The sequence below is a fragment of the Mobula hypostoma genome, chromosome 1 (genome assembly GCF_963921235.1).
Source record: "Mobula hypostoma chromosome 1, sMobHyp1.1, whole genome shotgun sequence".
NCBI classification, from domain to species: domain Eukaryota; kingdom Metazoa; phylum Chordata; class Chondrichthyes; order Myliobatiformes; family Myliobatidae; genus Mobula; species Mobula hypostoma.
This window is the reverse complement of record NC_086097.1, coordinates 112,418,591-112,441,879: the sequence shown is the minus strand read 5'-3', so window position 1 is coordinate 112,441,879 and position 23,289 is coordinate 112,418,591. Positions and strand designations below refer to the sequence as shown.

Sequence of the window (23,289 nt, the reverse complement as noted above, 5' to 3'; positions counted from 1 at the left end):
CCAAAGCTCTATTACACCTGTGTGGCCAATTAACTTACTAAACCCATATTATTTTCAATGATTAAATCCCAGATATAAATTGATGGCCTGTTTGCTTGGTTTGGTGCATCTTGTGCATTTTGTGATAAGACTGCTGAACGGATCCTGACCCGGATCTGGGCCGTACCCTCCAACTATCCGGGCCTGCCTCTCGTTTTTTTTTGCACTACCTTACTTTCCCTTTTTCTATTTTCTATTTATGATTTATAATCTAAATTTTTAATATTTACTAATTTTTACTACTTTTAATATTTTTAATATTTAATATTTGTAATCCAGGGAGTGGGAAGAGCAGAATCAAATATCACTGTGATGATTGTATGTTCTAGTATCAATTGTTTGGCAACAATAAAGTATAAAGTAAAGTATCTTACAGCACTATTTTGAAGAGAAGTGTTGGAGCTTACTCATTGTATTGAATAAACCACCCCCCCATGAATATTTCTAACAAAACTGATTTATCTAGGCATTATCAAAATACTGCTTTAAAATTCAAGTGGACTAGAATATAAAAGCAATGAAAGGCCATTTACGAGGAGCGTTTGAATGCTCTGGGCCTCTACCCACTGGAGTTTAGAAGAATGAGGGAGGGGGGATCTCATTGAAACCTATCAAATATTGAAAGGCCTAGACAGAGAAAATGTGGAGAAGATGTTTCCTATAGTGGGGGAGTCTAGGACCGTCGGGCACAGCCTCAGAATAGAGGGACATCCATTCAGAACAAGATGAGGAAGAATTTATTTAGCTGGAGGGTGGTGAATCTGGAATTCATTGCCATAGATGGCTATAGAGGCCAAGTTATTGGTATATTTATAGCGAGGGTGATAGGTTCTTGATTAGTAATGGTGTCAAAGGTTATGGGGAAATGGCAGGAGAATGGTATTGAGAGGAATAATAAATCAGCCATGATGGAATGGTGGAGCAGACTCAATGGGCCTAAAGACCTAATTCTGCTCCTATAGCTTGGGGTCTTATGTCTAGTTACATTTCCTACAGGTTTCACAGAGTACATCCAGCAAATATTTCAAAGAAATGGATTGCACACTGCTACTGTAGGCAACCCAGTGGTGTAACTAGTAAAACCATTGCTTCACAGCAGTCAGCATTCTGGTTCAATCCTGACCTTGGTTTCCGGCCATGTGGAGTTTACTTATTCTCCCTGTGTAGTTTCTTCCCTCATCTTGAAGGTGTGCATGCTGGTATTGTAATCGGCCACTGTAGTGAATAGGTGAGTGGTAGAATCTGAGGAGCTTTGATAAGAATGTGCAGAGCATTACAAACATAGGATTAGTGTAAATGTTCGGTATGTAATCAACCTACTCATTTCATGTTCTGCGAACTGTACTCTGTGAGGAATCTTGTGGATGACTTAATTATTGCTGACCTATTTTTAGTTCATCCTTGCCACTTGGTCTACCATTTGAAGAAAGCAGGTTTGAAGTATATAGCCAGAATTCAGCATAAAAACAGATCACAAACAATTTCAGCTTCAGTTTTTCATTCCCAGATGAGCAAAGTGTGGAAAGGATTACGATTAGACTGTATTTGTTTACTTATCTGAAGTTTCTCCATTCCTGCAAGGCACCATTTCATCCTTTCTTGCTCTCAAACTGGCTGAGGCTTCAGTTAAGGCACCACCTAAATTAGAAGCACAGAATCTTACAATCGGCACTCTTTTTCATTGCCTGTTGTTGACTACCGGAGAGATATATAAGCCAGCAGATGGTGATTTTCAATTTACAGATGAGCAGGACAGTATGGCAGCATACACAATCAGCGAGATGGAATATATACCAGATGACACCAACCTCTTCAGAAGGGTGGAGATATGGAGCAAAGGAACCATTAATAAGCTTTGAGAAAATAACTGAGCAGTTCCACTCTGCTCTGCAATAAGGCATCACTTTTACAAAATAATAAATGCCCTGTGAATTTGAAGTTAAAAACACCAAAGGCATTCGTTTCATTAATCATTCTTGAAAGGAAACTCCTGCAGCAGTCTCCGCTTCTCCTGAAGGTTTGAATACATCTCATAGGTATTATATTCATCTGGAGCCACAGGAAAACCAAGAAACAGGAAGCAAAATAAGTGCCACAAATTTTCCTTTCTACTTGTTATCAGGATAGAAAATTATATCCTGATCATACTGGAAACTGAGTCAGTGCAAAAACAGACCCTCAGGCCAACCTGGTCTGTGCCAAATTATTATTCTGGCTAGTTCTATCGACCTGCACGTGAACAAAAGCTGCCAAACCCCTCCCATCCATGCACTTATCCAAACCTCTCTTAAATGTTGAACTTGAACCCACATCCACCACTACATCAGCAGCTCATTCCACAGTCTCACTGCCCTCATGTTCCCTTGTAGCATTTCACTTTTCACCCTTAACCCATGACCTCCAATTCTAGTCTCACCCCAACCACAATGTGAAACGTCTGCTTGCATTTACCCTATCTATATCCCTCATAATACCTCTATCTCCTACACCCTGCGAAATAAAATACTAACCTATTCAACCTTTCCTCAAGTCCTGGCAACATAAATTTTATCTGTACTCTTTTTAGCTTATTGATACTTTTTTGTAGTTAGGTGACCAGAACTGCACACAATACTCCAAATTAGGCCTCACCAACATGTTATACAACTTCAACATAACATCCTAACTGCTCTAGTAAACTGATTTCCTGCCCAAACTTGGGCAGTAAAAAGCCACAGTGATTTCAAATATTGCTTATCCAAAAGAACAAAAGTGTGAAAGGCACTGAGAAGATATCAGCAATTGAAGACAATACACTCAGTGGCCACTTTGTTAGGTACAACCTGTACACCTGCTTATTAATGAGGGTGTAATGAGCCAATCATGTGGCAACAACTCAATACATAAAAGCATGCAAACATGGCCAAGAGGTTCAGTTGTTGTTCAGACCAAACATCAGAATGAGGAAGAAATGTGATATAAGTGACTTTAACCGTGGAATGATTGTTGGTGCCTGACAGGGTGGTTTGAGTATCTCTGAAACTGCTGATCTCCTGAGATTTTCATACAGAACATCCAGTGTGTAGCAGTTCTGTGTGCAATAATGCCTTGTTAATGAGAAAGGTCAGAGGAGAATTGTCATCTGACTGAAAGGCAAGAGTAACTCAAATAACCATGCATTACAACAGTGGTGTGTCCGTAGCTAATAAAATACCATTGAGTGTATAACAAAGAACCACTCACTAGTGGTCAGAAAATGATGGGGAGGAGCTCACATGTATTCATTTCGGGTTCAGTGGATGGATATAGAGGGCACTGTGGAAGACGTTTCAGATTAACTGGATGGTCTCATCCAGTTTCAAGCCCGGGTTAAAATTACATTGGTTTTAACACTGGTGTGATAGAAGCACAATTTACATTTATGTGGCTCAGTCGTGTAGGTTAATATCACAGCCTGGAGTTAATAGGCTGACCTTTAACAACTCACCTGCTTGTTTTCTGCCAGTGTGATCATGTAGTCTTGTATAAAGTAGCAGTGTAAATTCTATTTCCTCTGGTATCATCTGACATCGTTAATGTACACCCATTTTGTTATCTTCCTCAATACTGGTGTTTAACATCAAATGAATGTGAAATTTCTAAGAGATGGATGTTTACCAGCTATACAAACCTTCCCAGAGGTTCATTAATTCCTTTTCGCAGCTTTATAAAATTATTTTAAAAATCCCTCCCCTCTTCCTCTATTTCCCACTCTGGCCTTCTACTTCTCCTCACCTGCCTATCACTTGCCCTGGGTCCCTTTCTCCTATGGTCCACTTTCCTCTCCCATCTGATTCCTTCTTCTCCAGCTGTTGACTTTTCTCACCCACCTGGGTTCACCTATCACCTTCCAGCTAGCCTCCTTCCCCTCTCCCCCTTCCTCCCCCGGCATCATCCCCCTTCCTTTCCAATCCTGATGAAGGGCTTTGGCCCAAAACATGGACCATTTATTCATTTCCATGACCTGCTGAGTTCCTCCAGAATTTGCGTGTGTTGCTTTATAAAATTGTTGTGTGTGTGCTTTGTGCCAGTCATTGCAAATAGTTGGGATTACTATCATAGTGGAAATTTCCAGGAGTATTTTAGTTCAACAAGTCCTTCAATATACAGTGTGTGTGGGAGGGAAGTGGTAGATTGATCTTGGAGTAGGTTAAAAAGTCAGCACAACATTGTGGGCCGAAGGGCCTGTACTGTTTTATATATTTCAAGCGAATAGCTCTCGATAGGTCTCGATAGCTGCTGTTTGAATGTTCAGCAGTGAGCCATGCAGGTGAGGTGACAGGGCTTCAGTGATTAGGGGTCAAGCCAACAGCACCAACAGATACGATGAATGTCGAAGAAGAGAGAACAGCAAAAGTTAGGAAAATACTTTAGTTTACTGACTGAGACTTAGAAATTCTTGTGAATAGTGCAATGTCAGGTGTGAAGTCGTGCATATCAGAATCCAAGTCAGCTTCAATATGACTGACATAGACTATGTCTTGAAATTTGTTGTTTTGCAGCAGCAGTATAGTTACAACAAGAAATATTTAAAAAATAAATAAATAGTGCACAAAGAGAGCAAAATGGTGGGATAATGTTCATATACTGTTTAGAAATCTGATGGTAGAGGATAAGAAGCTGTTCCTAAAATGTTGAGTGTGCATCTTCAGGCACCTGTACCTATTCCCTGATGGTATCAATAAGGTGGGTTCACTATTTGCAAAGGACATTTGCAGTTATAAAGATTCTGACTTCCTTGAGCTATACACTATGCAACATAGATCAGAGTAGGAAAGGATACCATGGCCTTATGAGATATATCAAGGCAAGAGCCACAGCTCCTCAATAATATGACATATGACAATGTCTCTGCCATAGTTACACAAACCTCGCACTCTTTATTCATCCATCCCATTTTGACAGCTCTGATCAACATTCATTGCTTTGATGGGCTGAATGGTCTTATGGTCATTTATCCATGTCCACAATGACCCATTTGCCAAAAGGCACAAGGCACACTGTTCATCTTTCTTGTGATTTATCATTACAGACTATAGTACTAAACTACCAGTTTCAACTGCTGTCTCAACTGTTAATAAGAAGGAGCAGAAGAAACATAGAAACATACAAACATAGAAAATAGGTGCAGGAGTAGGCCATTCGGCCCTTCGAGCCTGCACCGCCATTTATTATGATCATGGCTGATCATCCAACTCAGAACCCCGCCCCAGCCTTCCCTCCATACCCCCTGACCCCCATAGCCACAAGGGCCATATCTAACTCCCTCTTAAATATAGCCAATGAACTGGCCTCAACTGTTTCCTGTGGCAGAGAATTCCACAGATTCACCACTCTCTGTGTGAAGAAGTTCCTCCTAATCTCGATCCTAAAAAGCTTCCCCTTTATCCTCAAACTGTGACCCCTCGTTCTGGACTTCCCCAACATCGGGAACAATCTTCCTGCATCTAGCCTGTCCAATCCCTTTAGGATTTTATACGTTTCAATCAGATCCCCCCTCAATCTTCTAAATTCCAACGAGTACAAGCCCAGTTCATCCAGTCTTTCTTCATATGAAAGTCCTGCCATCCCAGGAATCAATCTGGTGAACCTTCTTTGTACTCCCTCTATGGCAAGGATGTCTTTCCTCAGATTAGGGGACCAAAACTGCACACAATACTCCAGGTGTGGTCTCACCAAGGCCTTGTACAAGTGCAGTAGTACCTCCCTGCTCCTGTACTCGGATCCTCTCGCTATAAATGCCAGCATACCATTCGCCTTTTTCACCGCCTGCTGTACCTGCATGCCCACTTTCAATGACTGGTGTATGATGACACCCAGGTCTCGTTGCACCTCCCCTTTTCCTAATCAGCCACCATTCAGATAATAATCCGTTTTCCTATTTTTGCCACCAAAGTGGATAACTTCACATTTATCCACATTAAATTGCATCTGCCATGAATTTGCCCACTCACCCAACCTATCCAAGTCACCCTGCATCCTCTTAGCATCCTCCTCACTGCTAACACTGCCACCCAGCTTCGCATCATCCGCAAACTTGGAGATGCTGCATTTAATTCCCTCATCCAAGTCATTAATATATATTGTAAACAACTGGGGTCCCAGCACTGAGCCTTGCGGTACCCCACTAGTCACCGCCTGCCATTCTGAAAAGGTCCCGTTTATTCCCACTCTTTGCTTCCTGTCTGCTGACCAATTCTCCACCCACACCAATACCTTACCCCCAATACCGTGTGCTTTAAGTTTGCACACTAATCTCCTGTGTGGGACCTTGTCAAAAGCCTTTTGAAAATCCAAATATACCACATCCACTGGTTCTCCCCTATCCACTCTACTAGTTACATCCTCAAAAAATTCTATGAGATTCGTCAGACATGATTTTCCTTTCACAAATCCATGCTGACTTTGTCCGATCATTTCACCGCTTTCCAAATGTGCTGTTATCACATCCTTGATAACTGACTCCAGCAGTTTCCCCACCACCAACGTTAGGGTAATCGGTCTATAATTCCCCGGTTCCTCTCTCCCTCCTTTTTTAAAAAGTGGGGTTACATTAGCCACCCTCCAATCCTCAGGAACTAGTCCAGAATCTAACGAGTTTTGAAAAATTATCACTAATGCATCCACTATTTCTTGGGCTACTTCCTTAAGCACTCTAGGATGCAGACCATCTGGCCCTGGGGATTTATCTGCCTTCAATCCCTTCAATTTACCTAACACCACTTCCCTACTAACATGTATTTCGCTCAGTTCCTCCATCTCACTGGACCCTCTGTCCCCTACTATTACTGGAAGATTATTTATGTCCTCCTTAGTGAAGACAGAACCAAAGTAATTATTCAATTGGTCTGCCATGTCCTTGCTCCCCATAATCAATTCACCTGTTTCTGTCTGCAGGGGACCTACATTTGTCTTTACCAGTCTTTTCCTTTTTACATATCTATAAAAGCTTTTACAGTCCGTTTTTATGTTCCCTGCCAGTTTTCTCTCATAATCTTTTTTCCCCTTCCTAATTAAGCCCTTTGTCCTCCTCTGCTGAACTCTGAATTTCTCCCAGTCCTCAGGTGAGCCACTTTCTCTGGCTAATTTGTATGCTTCTTCTTTGGAATTGATACTATCCCTAATTTCTCTTGTCAGCCATGGGTGCACTACCTTCCTTGATTTATTCTTTTGCCAAACTGGGATGAACAATTGTTGTAATTCATCCATGCAACCTTTAAATGCTTGCCATTGCATATCCACCGTCAATCCTTTAAGTGTCATTTGCCAGTCTATCTTGGCTAATTCACGTCTCATACCTTCAAAGTTACCCCTCTTTAAGTTCAGAACCTTTGTTTCTGAATTAACTATGTCACTCTCCATCTTAATGAAGAATTCCACCATATTATGGTCACTCTTACCCAAGGGGCCTCTCACAACAAGATTGCTAATTAACCCTTCCAATTAACCTCATTGCTCAAAACCCAGTCCAGAATAGCCTGCTCTCTAGTTGGTTCCTCGATATGTTGGTTCAAAAACCATCCCCCATACATTCCAAGAAATCCTCTTCCTCAGCACCTTTACCAATTTGGTTCACCCAATCTACATGTAGATTGAAGTCACCCATTATAACTGCTGTTCCTTTATTGCACACATTTCTAATTTCCTGTTTAATACCATCTCCGACCTCACTACTACTGTTAGGTGGCCTGTACACAACTCCCACCAGCGTCTACTGGCCCTTAGTGTTACGCAGCTCTACCCATAATGATTCCACATCTTCCCGGCTTATGTCCTTCCTTTCTATTGCGTTAATCTCTTCTTTAACCAGCAACGCCACCCCACCTCCCCTTCCTTCATGTCTGTCCCTCCTGAATATTGAATATCCCTGAACGTTGAGCTCCCATCCCTGGTCACCCTGGAGCCATGTCTCTGTGATCCCAACTACATCATAATCATTAATAACAATCTCCACTTTCAATTCATCCACCTTATTACGAATGCTCCTTGCATTGACACATAAAGCCTTCAGGCGCTCTTTTACAACTCTCTTAGCCCTTATACAATTATGTTGAAAAGTGGCCCTTTTTAATGCTTGCCCTGGACTTGTCGGCCTGCCACTTTTACTTTTCTCCTTAGTACTTCTTGCTTCTACCCTCACTTTACACCCCTCTGTCTCTCTGCACTGGTTTCCATCCCCCTGTTGTGAATTAACCTCCTCACGCCTAGCCTCTTTAATTTGATTCCCACCCCCCAACCATTCTAGTTTAAAGTCACCTCACTGGCCCCCGCTAATCTCCCTGCCAGGATATTGGTCCCCCTAGGATTCAGGTGTAACCCGTCCGTTTTGTACAGGTCACGCCTGCGCCAAAGGAGGTCCCAATGATCCAAAAACTTGAATCCCTGCCCCCTGCTCCAATCCCTCAGCCACGCATTTATCCTCCACCTCATCGCATTCCTACTCTCACTGTCGCATGGCACAGGCAGTAATCCCGAGATTACTACCTTTGCGGTCCTTTTTCTCAACTCCCTTCCTAGCTACCTATATTCTCCTTTCAGGACCTCATCCCTTTTCCTACCTATGTCATTGGTACCTATATGTACCACGACCTCTGGCTCCTCACCCTCCCACTTCAGGATATCTTGGACACGATCAGAAATATCCCGGATCCCAGAAAGGAAAGGAACATGATAACTTTATTTATTTATTTATTGAGACATAATGTGGAATAGGCCCTTCCAATCCTTTGAGCCACGCCACCCAGCAATCCCTAATTTAATCCTAACCTAATCAGAGGACGATTTACAATGACCAATTAATCTTCCAACCGGCAGGTCTTCAGAATGTGTGAGGAAACTGAAGCACCTGGTGAACACCCTCGTGGTCACGGGGTGAAGGTGGCAGGAATTGAACCCAGGTCACCTGTACTGTAATCACTACGCTACTGTGCTGCCCCATGTTGGTGATGATGTATACCACTGTTATTTTTCTCAGCACTCTATCAGATAATGGCTTTACAGATGCAAGAAGGAGCCATGTCTAAAAGGCATGTAGCCTGGGAGAGAAAACTGGATGCTGTGGGAAAGCTGATGTAACAGACTATCAGAGGTGGGGTTCCAAACGTCAGTACTCAAGAGAACTCAGATAAGAAAACTGATAGGAATATGCACCAAGGTGTTTGGTACTTCCTGACCAAGAAGATAAGATGGCGAGTAGAATAGTGGATGTCAAAAGCCAGCTCTTTCAGGAAGACAGACTAAGCTAGAAAAACATGCCAGCTAACCTACTCACTTCAGCACTAAGGCCTGGCAACAACTTTATTTTCTTGTATCTACTGTGGTTGGCAGCAGCAAGGGCCATATGTAGTTTTGTTGCCTCTGGGCAGGCCCAGGTCAACCCAGTTAGAACTGCTGTCTGTCACCAGGGATCAGCTTTGTTCCTAAAGTGTTGAGTACTGTGGTTGCCACCAGTGAGAAAATTGCTGCCATCAAGCGCAGCTGTGTTACCTGTAAGGAGTTTGCTTTTCAGCAGAAGAGAAATGTCACCTGTAAACTGATTTCTCCAAGTACACCACACCACAATTACTCAAATGACCAAGGATCATCTGTTTCATTTGTCACAGTGTCCATCTTGCCTGTTCATCGAAAGCTGCTCCCCTGTGCTAGCTAGGGATTGGCCTGTTTAAGGAGCATTGCAGTCCTTCCTTTCACTGGCTGTGATCAGGTTGTTGCCCTCCAGTTGCTGTGACTAGCTTGTCACCATCCAAGAAAGATTGTTTCCTTGAGCTGTTCTAAGCACAAAGAAGATCACCTGTGAAACAAATTGTTGTCTGCTTGGCAATCTTTTCATTGCCCATGAGCAGATTGCCATTCTCCAAGAACAAATTAATGCCAACTGTAAATACATAGCTGTTCTCCAAGAAACGGAGAATACTTGCTGTTTTCCAAGAGCCATGAGCAGAGGGGATACCACCAACAGTGAGATGTTGTTCTGCAGAAACAGTGATATGTCACAGATAAACTCATTTGTTACACAAGGACAGGAGATGCCCTCTGGGTCAAGATGCTTTTCCACAAAGAGAACCTATTGCTCAGATAGAGCAGAGTGCTGACTTTCGGTTGAAAACAGGAGTAGGATTCGAGCAGACAGATGGGTTACTGGATGTGTTGAAGCAATAGAAGTATTGGTCTGGGTCTCTACCGGTGAGAAAATCTTAGCCCACCTTGCCCCGTAAGAGGCTTAGATTGTGGAACATGAGACAGTGTCCCCACTTTGGAGGTTAGCATTTCTGTATCCCACCACTGCTTCAGGCAGTATGTTTGGTTTTGGAGCGCAATGAACAACTCCACCCAGTAACTTTGTAAGGTATCATTGGGGGGAATTCACAATCACTGTTGAGAACGGAGGTTAAATTAAAAGGTAATCAGAGCTCCACTTACCATGAGAATCCAGTGTTTTTTGCTAATTTACAATAGGCTATCAGTATTCTGTAATAATTCATTCATAACTGATTGAGATAGTATGTTGATGGATGTAGGAACACCCGAAGGCACCATTTTATCTTTGTGAGGTAATACCTGCTTTGATTAATAAATTCAATAAGTAAATGCTTGTATGTTCTTCATTTGATCTTGTAATGTGACCCTCTCATCCAAGGCATGTACAATGCCTGTATTTTGGTGGCTGTAGTTTTTGTTTACAGAATTCATAAGCAGTAGACAAAAGGTTGCTGGGTATTTGAATGACATTCTGGTGACAGTCAGTGGTGGGCAGTCAAAATTCCTATGGCTTTCAGGAAAACTGTACTCTCTCAGCTCCTTCATCATTGGTGAAAATATCTTACTCATCTAATTTTTGCTACATGGACAATCATACATCAGGATAGGGTAGACAAGAAGCCCATATGGTATTCTTGATGGGGGATTTACTTCTGTGGTAGTTAACATTTGGATGGTAGGATCAGGTAAATATTCTGGCCACATTGTCATTCATCATGTTGCTGTGATTTCTTGTCTTTTTCCTGCTCTTTGTGCTGATATCTGCTCTCCTGGCTATATTCCTCAGATAGAAACCATAAAAACCATAGAAAAACTACAGCACAGAAACAGGCCTTTTGGCCCTTCTTGGCTGTGCCGAACTACTTTCTGCCTAGTCCCAATGACCTGCACACGGACCATATCCCTCCATACAACTCCCATCCATGTACCTGTCCAATTTATTCTTAAATGTTAAAAACGGACCCGCATTTACCACCTCATCTGGCAGCTCATTCCATTCTCCCACCACTCTCTGTGTGAAGACGCTCCCCCCAATGTTCCCTTTAAACTTTTCCCCCCTCACCCTTAACCCATGTCCTCTGGTTTTTTTTCTCCACTTGCCTCAGTGGAAAAAGTCTGCTTGCATTCACTCTATCTATACCCATCATAATTTTATATACCTCTATCAAATCTCCCCTCATTCTTCTATGCTCCAGGGAATAAAGTCCTAACCTATTCCACCTTTCTCTGTAACTCAGTTTCTCAAGTCCTGGCAACATCCTTGTAAACTTTCTCTGCACTCTTTCACCTTATTAATATCCTTCCTGTAATTTGGTGACCAAAACTGAACACAATACTCCAGACTCGGCCTCACCAATGCCTTATACAACCACATCGTAACATTCCAGCTCTTATACTCAATACTTTGATTAATAAAGGCCAATGTACCAAAAGCTCTCTTTATGACCCTATCTACCTGTGACGCCACTTTTAGGGAATTTTGTATCTGTATTCCCAGAACCCTCTGTTCTGCTGCACTCCTCAGTGCCCTACCATTTACCCTGTATGTTCTACCTTGGTTTGTCCTTCCAAAGTGCAATACCTCACACTTGTCTGTATTAAACTCCATCTGCCATTTTTCAGCCCATTTTTCCAGCTGGTCCAAGTCCCTCTGCAGGCTCTGAAAACCTTCCTCACTGTCCACTACGCCTCCAATCTTTGTATCATCAGCAAAGTTGCTGATCCAATTTACCACATTATCATCCAGATCATTGATATAGATGACAAATAACAATGGACCCAGCACTGATCCATAGAAACATAGAAACATAGAAAATAAGTGCAGGCGTAGACCATTCGGCCCTTTGAGCCTGCACGGCAATTCAGTATGATCATGGCTGATCATCCAACTCAGAACCCTGTACCTGCCTTCTCTCCATACCCCCTGATCCCTTTAGCCACAAGGGCCATATCTAACTCCCTCTTAAATATAGCCAATGAACTGGCCTCAACTGTTTACTGTGACAGAGAATTCCACAGATTCACCACTCTCTGTGTGAAGAAGTTTTTCCTAATCTCGGTCCTAAAAGGCTTCCCCTTTATCCTCAGACTGTGACCCCTCGTTCTGGACTTCCCCAACATCAGGAACAATCTTCCTGCATCTAGCCTGTCCAATCCCTTCAGGATTTTATATGTTTCAATAAGATCCTCCCTGTTATGCGATCCCTGTGGCATTCCACTAGTTACAGGCCTCCACTCTGAGAAGCAATTCTCTACTACCACTCTTTAGCTTCTTCCATTGAACCAATGTCTAATCCAATTTATCACCTCTCCATGTATACCTAGTGACTGAATTTTCCTAACTAACCTCCCATGCGGGACCTTGTCAAAGGCCTTACTGAAGTCCATGTAGACAATATCCACTGCCTTCCCTTCATCCACTTTCCTGGTAACCTCCTCGAAAAACTCCAATAGATTGGTCAAACATGACCTACCACGCACAAAGCCATGTTGACTCCCCCTAATAAGTCCCTGTCTATCCAAATGCTTGTAGATTCTGTCTCTTAGTACTCCCTCCAATAACTTACCTACTACCGACATCAAATTTATCGGCCTGTAATTTCACGGATTACTTTTCAATCCTTTTTTAAACAAAGGAACAACATGAGCTACTCTCCAATCCTCCGGCATCTCACCCGTAGACACCGACATTTTAAATATATCTGCCAGGGCCCCTGCAATTTCAACACTAGTCTCCTTCAAGGTCCGAGAGAATACCCCATCAGGTCCTGGGGATTTATCCACTTTAATTTGCCTCAAGGTACCAAGCACCTCCTCCTTTTCAATCTGTACAGTTTCCATGATCTCACTACTTGTTTCCCTTAACTCCATAGACTTCATGCCAGTTTCCTTAGTAAATACAGACGAAAAAAACCCATTTAAGATCTCCCCCATTTCTTTTGGTCCGCAGATAGCCGACCACTCTGATCTTCAAGAGGACCAATTTTATCCCTTACAATCCTTTTACTCTTAATATACCTGTAAAAGCTCTTTAGATTATCCTTCACTTTGACTGCCAAGGCAACCTCATGTCTTCTTTTAGCCCTCCTGATTTCTTTCTTAAGTATTTTCTTGCTCCTTTTATACTCCTCAAGCACCTTATTTATTCTCTTTTTCCTATACATGTCATACAACTCTCTCTTCTTCTTTATCAGAGTTGCAATATCCCTTGAGAACCAAGGTTCCTTATTCCTATTCACTTTGCCTTTAATCCTGACAGGAACATACAAGCTCTGCACTCTCAAAATTTCTCCTTTGAAGGCTTCCCACTTACCGACCACATCCTTGCCAGAGAACAACCTGTCCCAATCCATGTTTTTTAGATCATTTCTCATTTCTTCAAATTTGGCCTTCTTCCAGTTCAGAACCTCAACCCTAGGACCAGATCTATGCTTGTCTATAATTAAGTTGAAACTAATGGTGTTATGATCACTGGAACCAAAGTGCTCCCCTACATCCACAAATTTGGATCTTATTTGTACCATGGGTTTCATTGTAGTGACAACAGGAATAGAAATTAGAAGCCACTGCAAAGCTCTTGGTGCTCAATATTGACAGGGCAGTGCTGTCAATGCAGGAAACTGGGCCGAGTGGATTCCTTTATAACGAAGGAGTCTTATAATCTTCCAGTAGCAATGAGATTGACCTTGACAATATCCTTCCCATGGACAAAGATTACTTTGCTATGGAGATCTGCGTACTGAAGGGAGCTCAAGTCAATCTATGAGTGTAGTTGATCATAATCTCCATGGTGGACATTGGTAATACAGAAAATTCTATATGGGGATAAATGCTCTTTGAAAATAAAAAGTGGAGAGACTTTTCTGCATGCAAATGATACATCAGGGACCACCCTGATGCACAGCTAAGTAGTGGACTGAGATATTCATATCTAGCAACATTTGCCTGGAATAATTTTGAGGTTAAACTGGGACCCTTGTGAGACTTGAATTCGGAGGTACGTCTCAGTCGCAACTGCCTCGGTCAACCCAAACTCACGGTAACATTGCTCTTTGAGATAGGAACAGGTGTCCCTATATATATATATATATATGGGTCTATGGGTTTCGGGAATACAGTGCTTGCCATCATCTTAAGAGTTCCCCACCTTGCCTTTAGTTGCTGCAAAGACTAACCTGAGGTTCCCACTCTAAAAGCATGCCAATATAATCATGGTAAGTATGTTGCAAGTGGCAGATTTTTTAAGTAGAGCTCAATAGATTACTCAATGCACTTAATAGGCTGTTCACTGATACTCAACCCTAATGTAAAGAACTGTGCAATTATCCTTAATTCACAATGCCTGTTTATAGTCTTGACATTGACATATACTGTGCATCAAACTTAGGTCTGAGAAGCCCACGTAAATTTTATAATGGCAACATATTGGACAAATTTGTCTCTGGACTCACTGCAGGGAGAAAATAATGAATTCCATTTTTTCCAGCAGACCTACCATTTCCTTTATCATAATTAGGTGTCATGTCATCTGGCATGACCATGATGGTTCTTGACAAGTGGTTTGCCTATTCCTTCTTCTGGGCAGCATCTCTACAAGACGGGTGACCCCAGATATTATCAATAATGTTCAGAGATTGTCTGCCTGGCATCAGTGGATGTGTAACAAGAACTTGTGATGTGCACCAGATGCTCATACGACCACCCACCTCCTGCTGCCATGGCTTCACATGACCCTGATGGGGGTGCTAAGCAGGTGCTAAAACTTGCCCAAGGGTAACCTGCAGACCAGCAGAGGGAAGGAGTGCCTTACACGTCCTTTGGTTGAGACATATCTCTACCCGGCTACCCAAGCACTTTCTTATTCAAGTTAAAAGTTACAACAGAAGAGTAGATTTGTTTTCAACCATTCTCTTGCTTCAGTGTTATTTATAATCATTGTAGGGTCTGAACAGAGTAACTTACTGAAACACATTTGATTTTACTTTTTTTGAATACAAATTTTCCCATGTCTTCTACAAATATGTTTGCAAAATTATGGCTTTGTTTACAACTTTTAAATGAGTAAATAACCCTTTTATTTTAGATTTAAAATGTATTTTCTGCTATGTTTCCATTTGATTTACCTAGAAGTTACCTGGGAAGACCAGCAAAGGAAATTGAATGGTACAATAGTTGATAACAGGTCAAAGCAGAGGCGGCTTTCTGAGCCAGGTTTGTCAGGCTGTTAAAACTATGAAAAGCATGAGACTACGTAATTAGCAATGGAATTTAGGTTCCATGCTTCTTATACTGGGTGTATGAGTGATGTGTTCTCCTCACATAGTGTATCATGTAAATTTGCCTTTATGTAGTTCATAAATTACTGTCTTACAATAATTTAAGCTATAAATATTCCATTTTTCTGATGTAGAGATAGGCAGAGGATCAGAATATTGAAGTAGAGTTCAAACCTAAATTTTAACTAGTAACTTAATTTGATTAGTGCATCCGATGCTATTACAAAATATAAAAATAAGCTTTATTACGTGGAATTTCAAAAGGGAAATTGCACAATCAGTTCTTTGATAACATTTCATTTTTAACTGACTAAATTCAAATTGATGCATGTTTAAATTAATACTGTAAAAGAAGATCTTTTATCATTTGTATTGACTGCCAATATGATAGAATGCTGCTGAGGTTGATAAAAGAACTTTTATAAGAGAGCATTCTAAGAGGTTATTTTTTCCAAGTTAGGAACACTCTTACACTCTGTGCAGTATGAACACATTTGCTTATAAGTGTTTCCCTGTACTGTTTTTACTGTGTGCTTAATTAATCTGGCATGGTAGGAACGCACTTGTGTTATTTTTGTATTTGTCCTGTGGTATATAGAGCCAAATATTCTCGAAAAGTGGTTAATTCTGTTGTGCATTATAATACAATAGAACTTCAGTTATCAAACATACTAAAGATGCAAGTGTATTAACAACTTCAAAATATGCAATGACCACTAAAAAAAGGGTGTCTAGTTGGTATTTATGTTGGGACTTGTTGAAGCAGCAGTGGATTGGATGGAAGTTTTCCAGCTCTGGGAACTAATCCAGATCAAAGGAATGGAGTGAGATTCTCTTCTGTGACTGAGGCATGGTATCAGAAAGGAGCAAACTCAATTTGCTCAGCTCTGCTGTATGACACCTGGCTGCTTTATACTGAAACTGCACCAGCATGGAAATGTGTTGTAAAATTGCTCATACTAATCAGCAAAAATTAACATGAAATGTAAAATCACTTTCAATTAGAATGGTAAATACTGTAAAATTAAAGATTTACCATTTTTATGATGTTTAATAACTGGTAAAAAAAAAATTTAAAGTCTTCAAGGTGCAAATAACTGAAGGTCTACTGCTATAGTTTGCGATTGATAGTGCTTTTTAAAGCTTTTAAAAATGTGGGCCAAATGCAGTCAGCAGATTTGACTGAGCATGAGTCAGTTCAATAATGAACATCACTCTAAATCACAGTTAAGTTACTATCAGCCTATGGTATATCTTGTAAAACTCCTCTGTAAATATTCTTCAACTAGAGAGTTGTAGCTATTTGGGCAACCAAGCTGATTCAAAATCCTTTTGGTGCAGTGGATTTAGTTTAATAAATGAGAGGGATAGAAGAATGCAACATAATAAACTTCCATTATTCTTAATAAGTCAGGTTAAAGGTAGAACTAGTACTTATAATAAGCACTTTATCTCATTTTCCTAGTGTTATGATTGTATGTTGCAACATGGGAATGATTCTTCAAATAGTTTTATGATTGTCGAGGCATAAAGTCATAGGGAGGTATAGGAAACATACCTGTTGGCTCATTGAATCTGTGCCAACCATCAACTACACATTTATACTAACCCTACATTAAATCCATTAATTTTTCTCCCCACACCATTTTTTGACATAAACACACCTCAGATTCTACCACCCACGCACTAAGCAATTTTCAAAGGCCTGCCTTTGGGATGTGGGAAAAAACAGAAACATCTGCAGATAATCCAAATGGTCACAGAGAGAGTGTGCAAACTCCACACGGACAATTTTGGAAATCGGGACTGAACCCGAGTCTGTGTTACTGTGAGACTATTTACTGTACCACAGTACGCCCATACTGCATCCATTCCATCCTATAGCATAATCCTAATGTGGGAATTGGGGTAAGAACACAAATTAAAGCTGGAATCTAATGCTAGAAGATGTGATTTTGTCATCAATGATATTACAGATCTCTTAGGCAATCTGTTCACTTACAATGCTTTAACTTGTCCGATTAATACAAGAACAGCAGTTCTGATTTAAGGATTCAAATGATTCAAAGTATATTTATTATCGAAGTATGCATGCAGTATACAATCCCGAGATTCATCTTCCTCACAGACAGCCACAAAACAAAGAAAAAACGTGGAATCCGTTCAAAGAAAAATATCAAACCCCCATCAGGCAAGAAAAGAACACATCATGCAACTGGCCAAAAAAAAAACAAGCAAAAAGCATAGAATATAAAACATCATAACACAAAGTCAACAAAACAGTCCTGGGATGTTCAGTTTCAGCTCAGTTCAATCTAGTGCTAAGTTGTTTGCTGACAGCACTTAAAGCAGCAAGTAAATTTTCATTACTACTTTCTTAACAGCTTGATAATTAAAAGCCCGACTCACTTCCATTAAACCTGTTGACCTGCAATACCATAAGGAATTACACAAATATAGTTTGATTTTTGTTATGAATACTTTTTCAAAATAGAAACTAAAAACAAATAATTCATCAATTGTGAGCCAAATATCACCGAAAGCTTTTTAATCTGTGCTTTTTATATCAAAAGATATTTTAAAAAATGATGATGAATACTCTGTTGCACAGTATCACTTCTTAATACAGTATTAACTATATATATATATATATATATACTGCATTAATTTTAAAAGATCTGTACAACAGATTGCAGACTAACCATAATGTTGCATAATAACTAACTTAATTACTGCATCACGGAATATAGTTTTGCAAAGAGGGATGGAGTTTCAGATGAGAATTTCAGCCACATTGATTGGTTGTTTTAGCTTTGTCAAACTTATGTAATATTTTAAATTACATTACATATATTAGAAATGATAGATTGATCTTCAAAGAATCTTGAGACAAAAGTGAGCCTCATAAATTTCCACATTTAATCTTCAATAAAAGCATGGGAATCAGGCTGATATTTTAATGGGTTGCTCATTTCATGTCATTATATGCTCTGGGACAAATGTACTTCAGTTTCCTACTGCTACATTAACATCTAGACTTCAAATCAAAACTTATCTTAAGCTTCACATGTTTAAAGATAGTCGGCAAATATGAAACATTTGAAAGAAAAGAGTGATAGCATAAATCAAAACCAAAGTAAATCTACACAGAAGTGTCAATGGCTGCTAATTTACAACCTTTATTACAGCACCAACCTTGACTTTATTTGAATAAGAAGGGTTGATGCTGCCCATTGAGCATCTACAGAAACTCTGTTTATTTGCCTACTTGTGGGTCTCTTTCATTCCCAAAGCCAATCTATCCCTTTGGTATTCCAGTTATACTAGCACTTGTTTCTGAAAAGTGTCAGACGAATCCCACCATTAGTCTATTTCCATCAGTTTTGTTTTCGTCTTTTGAAAACATCACTCATGCTCATCCTCATTATCTTTGTCCTGCATTTTTGTGATCACAGAAAAGTTGGAATCACCCAAGGGGAGAAATTCAGGTCTGCCTCTTTATATTCTTTCCTCCTAGTGTATTCATCTGAATAGATAACAACTTATATTGCTTCTAGTGTATTTTTGTTGGTGCTTCTCTTTTCCCCCTTTCAAGTAAAATACACTGTGCATTCTTATAAACAAATGCTTTAAATAAGTAAGTTGCCGGAACTTCTTTTCTGACCTAAAATTCCCATGTGTTTCATTTAAGATCACAACATGAGTATGGCAGAATAAGTTTATTTCTCAAAAAGACATCTGAAGATGTAACAACTTTATAGGAAGATTTAAGAACAACATAAATAGAAATTGCATTTTGGTATTATATGAAAGTGTAAAAATTATGCAAGAGGTGTATTTGGCTAATTATTTTTATGGGCAACTTTGCTATGAACATCTCTTTCAGCCATGCTTATATTGCTGGACATTTTAATTTGATACTAATCCAACTATAGTTGAACTATAATATAGTTCAACTATATTTATTTATACATCATCATTCTGTTTGCATTCTTTGTTTTCTTTCCTTGCTGTCTTCTTTTCATTTAGAGGAAGATAGTCCAGAAGCAGAGATCTGGGAGTCAGGTAGGATGAGCTGGGTGGCAGACTTTAGTGTCTCAGCCACTAAAATATCTGTGTCATCTTATTCTCCAACAGTTGTTTGGATTCCAAACTCAATGCCAAACTAGTTTTTCTATTATCTTTATTTAAATTGGGATACCATGATAACAGTTTTTCAGTGCATCTTCCAATGTTTAAACTTATTACAGAGATACTCTTATAGATATATCACTTTATTAAGTACCTCCTAAAGAAGAAACCACTAAGTGTATGTCTGTGATTTTCTGCTTGCATTTCAAGATTTGACATGTCCTACGTTAGGAGATGCTGTTATAGAGCCATAGAGTCATAAAAAAATTATAGCTCCAAAACAGGCCGTTTAGCCCATCTACTCCATGCCGAGCCATTCAATCTGCCTACTTCCATCAACTTGCACTGGGACCTTAGCCCTCCATTACCCCTACCATCCATGTACCTATCCAAACTTCTCCTAAATGTTGAGATTGAGCTCGCATGCACACTTGTGCTGGCAGTTCAATCCGCACTCTTATGACACACGAGTGAAGACCCTCCGTTCTGCACACTACTGTTGTGGACCTGAAAATAGATAAATCCCCTAGTTCTGATGGAATGCATCCCAGGGTACTAAAAGAAATAGCAGAAGTTATAGTAGAGGCTTTGGTGATGATTTACCAAAATTCTCTGGACTCTGGGCAGATTGGAAGATGGCCTCTGTTCAAAAAAAGAAGTAGGCAAAAGGCAGGTAACTATAGGCCAGTTAGTTTAACATCTGTGGTTGAAGAAATGCTTGAAGCTATCATTAAAGAAGAAATAGCGTGGCATCTGGAAAGAAATGGATCCATTAGGCAGAAGCAGCATGAATTCAGCAAAGGAGGGTCCTGTTTGGCAAACTTACTGGAGTTCTTTGAGGATATAATGAGTGCAGTGGATAGAGAGGAACAGATGGATGTTATTTACTTGGATTTCCAGAAAGCATTCGATAAAAAGTGCCACATAAAAGACTTATCCATAAGATAAGGATGCATTGAGTTGGGGGTGATGTATTAGCTTGGATAGTGAATTGCTTAACTAGTAGAGAGCAGAGAGTTGGGATACATGGGTATTACTCTGGTTGGCAATCTGTGGTGAGTGCAGGAGTCAATGCTGGGCCCGCAACTGTTCATGACATACATTAACGATCTGGAACAGGGGACCAAATGTAGTGTATCTAAGTTTGATGATGATACTAAGTTGAGTGGAAAAGCAAATTGTGCAGAAGATATTTGTCACAGAACTGCTGCTCAATGGATGTTTTTATATGACCATAAGACATAGGAGCAGAATTAGGCTACGTCAGCCTATCAAGTCTTCTCCGCATTTCCATCATGGATAATTTATTATTCCTCTCAACCCCATTCTTTGGCCTTCTCTTCATGACCTTTGATGTGCTGACTATCCAAGCACCTATCAACCTCTGCTTTAAATGTACTCAATGATTTGGCCTCAACAACTGTCCATGGCAATTAATTCCCCCTAATTCACCACCCTCTGGCTAAAGAAATGCCTTCTTATCTGTTATAAATGGACAGCCCTCTATTCTGAGTCTGTGAACTCTAGTCCTAGATGCACCCGCTACAGGAAACTTCCTTTCCACATCCACTACCTAGGCCTTTCAATGTTCAATAGGTTTCAATGAGATTCTCCCTCATACTACTAAACCTCAATGAGTACAGGCCCAGCACCATTTAGCATTCCTCATACATTAACCATTTCATTCCCAGAATCATTCTCGTAACCTTCACTGGACCCTCTCCAATGCCAGCACAAGTTTTGTAGATAAAGGTCCCAAAACTGCTCACAATACTCCAAGTGCAGTCTGACCAATGCCTTAAAAAACTTCAGAATCACGTCCTTGCTCTTATATTATAGTCCTCTCAAAATGAATGCTAACATTGCATTTGCCTTTCTTCTCACCAATTAAGCTGCAAGTTAACCTTTAGGGAATCTCACACAAAGACTCACAAGTTCCACTGCACCACTAATTTTTGAATTTTCTCCCCATTTAAAGATAGTATACCCCTTTATTCCTTCTACCAAAGCGCATGGCAATACACTTCCCTACAATATATTCCATCTCTCACTTATTTGCCCATTCTCCCAAACTGTTCAAGTCTTTATGCAGAATCCCTGCCTCCTTAATACTAATTGCCCCTCCCCTTATCTGTCCATCATCTGCAAAACCTAGCCATAAAGCTATCAATTTCATTATCCAAATATGAATTTCACATTAAATGTTGACATTTAATGTGAAAAGAAGTGGTTTCAATACTGACCCCTGCCAAACACCACTAGGCATGGGCAGCCAACCAGAATAGGCCCCCTTTATTCCTACTCTTTGCCTCCTGCCAACCAACTAATCTTCTATCAATGCTAATATCTTTTCTGTAATACCACGGGCTCTTATCTTGTTAAGCATCCTTATGTGAAACACCTTGTCAAATGCCTTCTGAAAATCCAAGGAAACAACATCCACTGACTCTCCTTTGTCTATCCTGCTTGTTATTTCCTCAAAAAAATTCCAACAGATTTTTCAGTCAAGATTACCCCGTAATGAAACCATGCTGACTTTGGCCTACTTTATCATGCTCTTCCAAGTACCCTGAAGCCCCATCTTTAATAATGGACTCCAACATCTTCCCAACCACTGAGGTGAGGCTAAATGGCCTTTAATTTCATATCTTCTGCCTCCCTTCCTTCTTAAAGAGTGGAGTGACATTTGCAATTTTCCAGTCCTCCAGAACTATTTCAAAATCTAGCAATTCTTGAAAGATCATTGCTAATGCCTCTGCAAACTTTTCCAGCTACCTCTTTCAGAAACCTGGGGGGTAGTCCATCTGATCCAGGTGACTTATCTACCTTCAGACCTTTCAGCTTCTCAAGCACCTTCTTCTTAGTAATAGCAACTACACTCACTTCTACCCCCCCCCCACCGACACTCTGAAATTTCTGTTATACTGCTACCGTCTTCCACAGTGAAGAATATCACAAAATACCTATTAAGTTCCTCTGCCATTTCTTTGTCCCTCATTACGACCTCTCCAGTGTCATTTTCCAGCAGTTCAATATCCATTCTCATTTCTCTTTTGCTCTTTATAGACCAGAAAAAAAATTGGTATCTTCTTTTAACTTACTGACTATTTTAACTTCATATATCATCTTTTCACTCCTTAGGATTTTTTTTATTAATTGCCTTCTGTTGGTTTATAAAAGCTTTTCAATCCTCTAACTTCCCACCCATTTTTGCTATGTTTTAGGCCCCCTTTTGCTTTTATGCTGTCCTTAACTTCCCTTGTCACCCATGGTTGCCTTATCCTTCCTTTGGAATATTTCTTCATCTTTGGGATGTGTCTATCCAGTGCTTTCCGAAGTGCCCCCAGAAATTCCAACCATTGCTATTCTGCTGTCAGCCCTGCTGGTGTTCCTTTTAATCAACTTTGGCCAGGTCCTCTCTCATGCCTCTGTAATTCCTTTTATTCCAGTGTGATATTGTTACATACGACTTGCTCTCTCTCTCTCAAGCAGCTTGGCAAATTCCCTCATATTATGATCACTGCCTCCTAAGAGTTCCATTACTTGAAGCTCCCTAATCAAATCTGGT

General features: G+C 40.3%; 1 protein-coding gene across 2 annotated transcripts in view; it reads left to right on the top strand.

Moving 5' to 3' along the window:
- rims2a (regulating synaptic membrane exocytosis 2a) overlaps positions 1-23,289 on the top strand; it is a 1,139,701-nt gene that overhangs the window by 862,108 nt on the left and 254,304 nt on the right. Inside the window, exon 1 of one of the 2 annotated variants that reach the window (XM_063054922.1) lies at positions 15,518-15,525. The exons of the other annotated variant lie outside the window; for it this stretch is intronic. The gene's annotated coding sequence lies outside the window, so the exon portion shown is untranslated. Of the gene's footprint in view, positions 1-15,517; positions 15,526-23,289 lie in introns of those variants that run through there. 2 annotated transcript variants of the gene reach the window in all.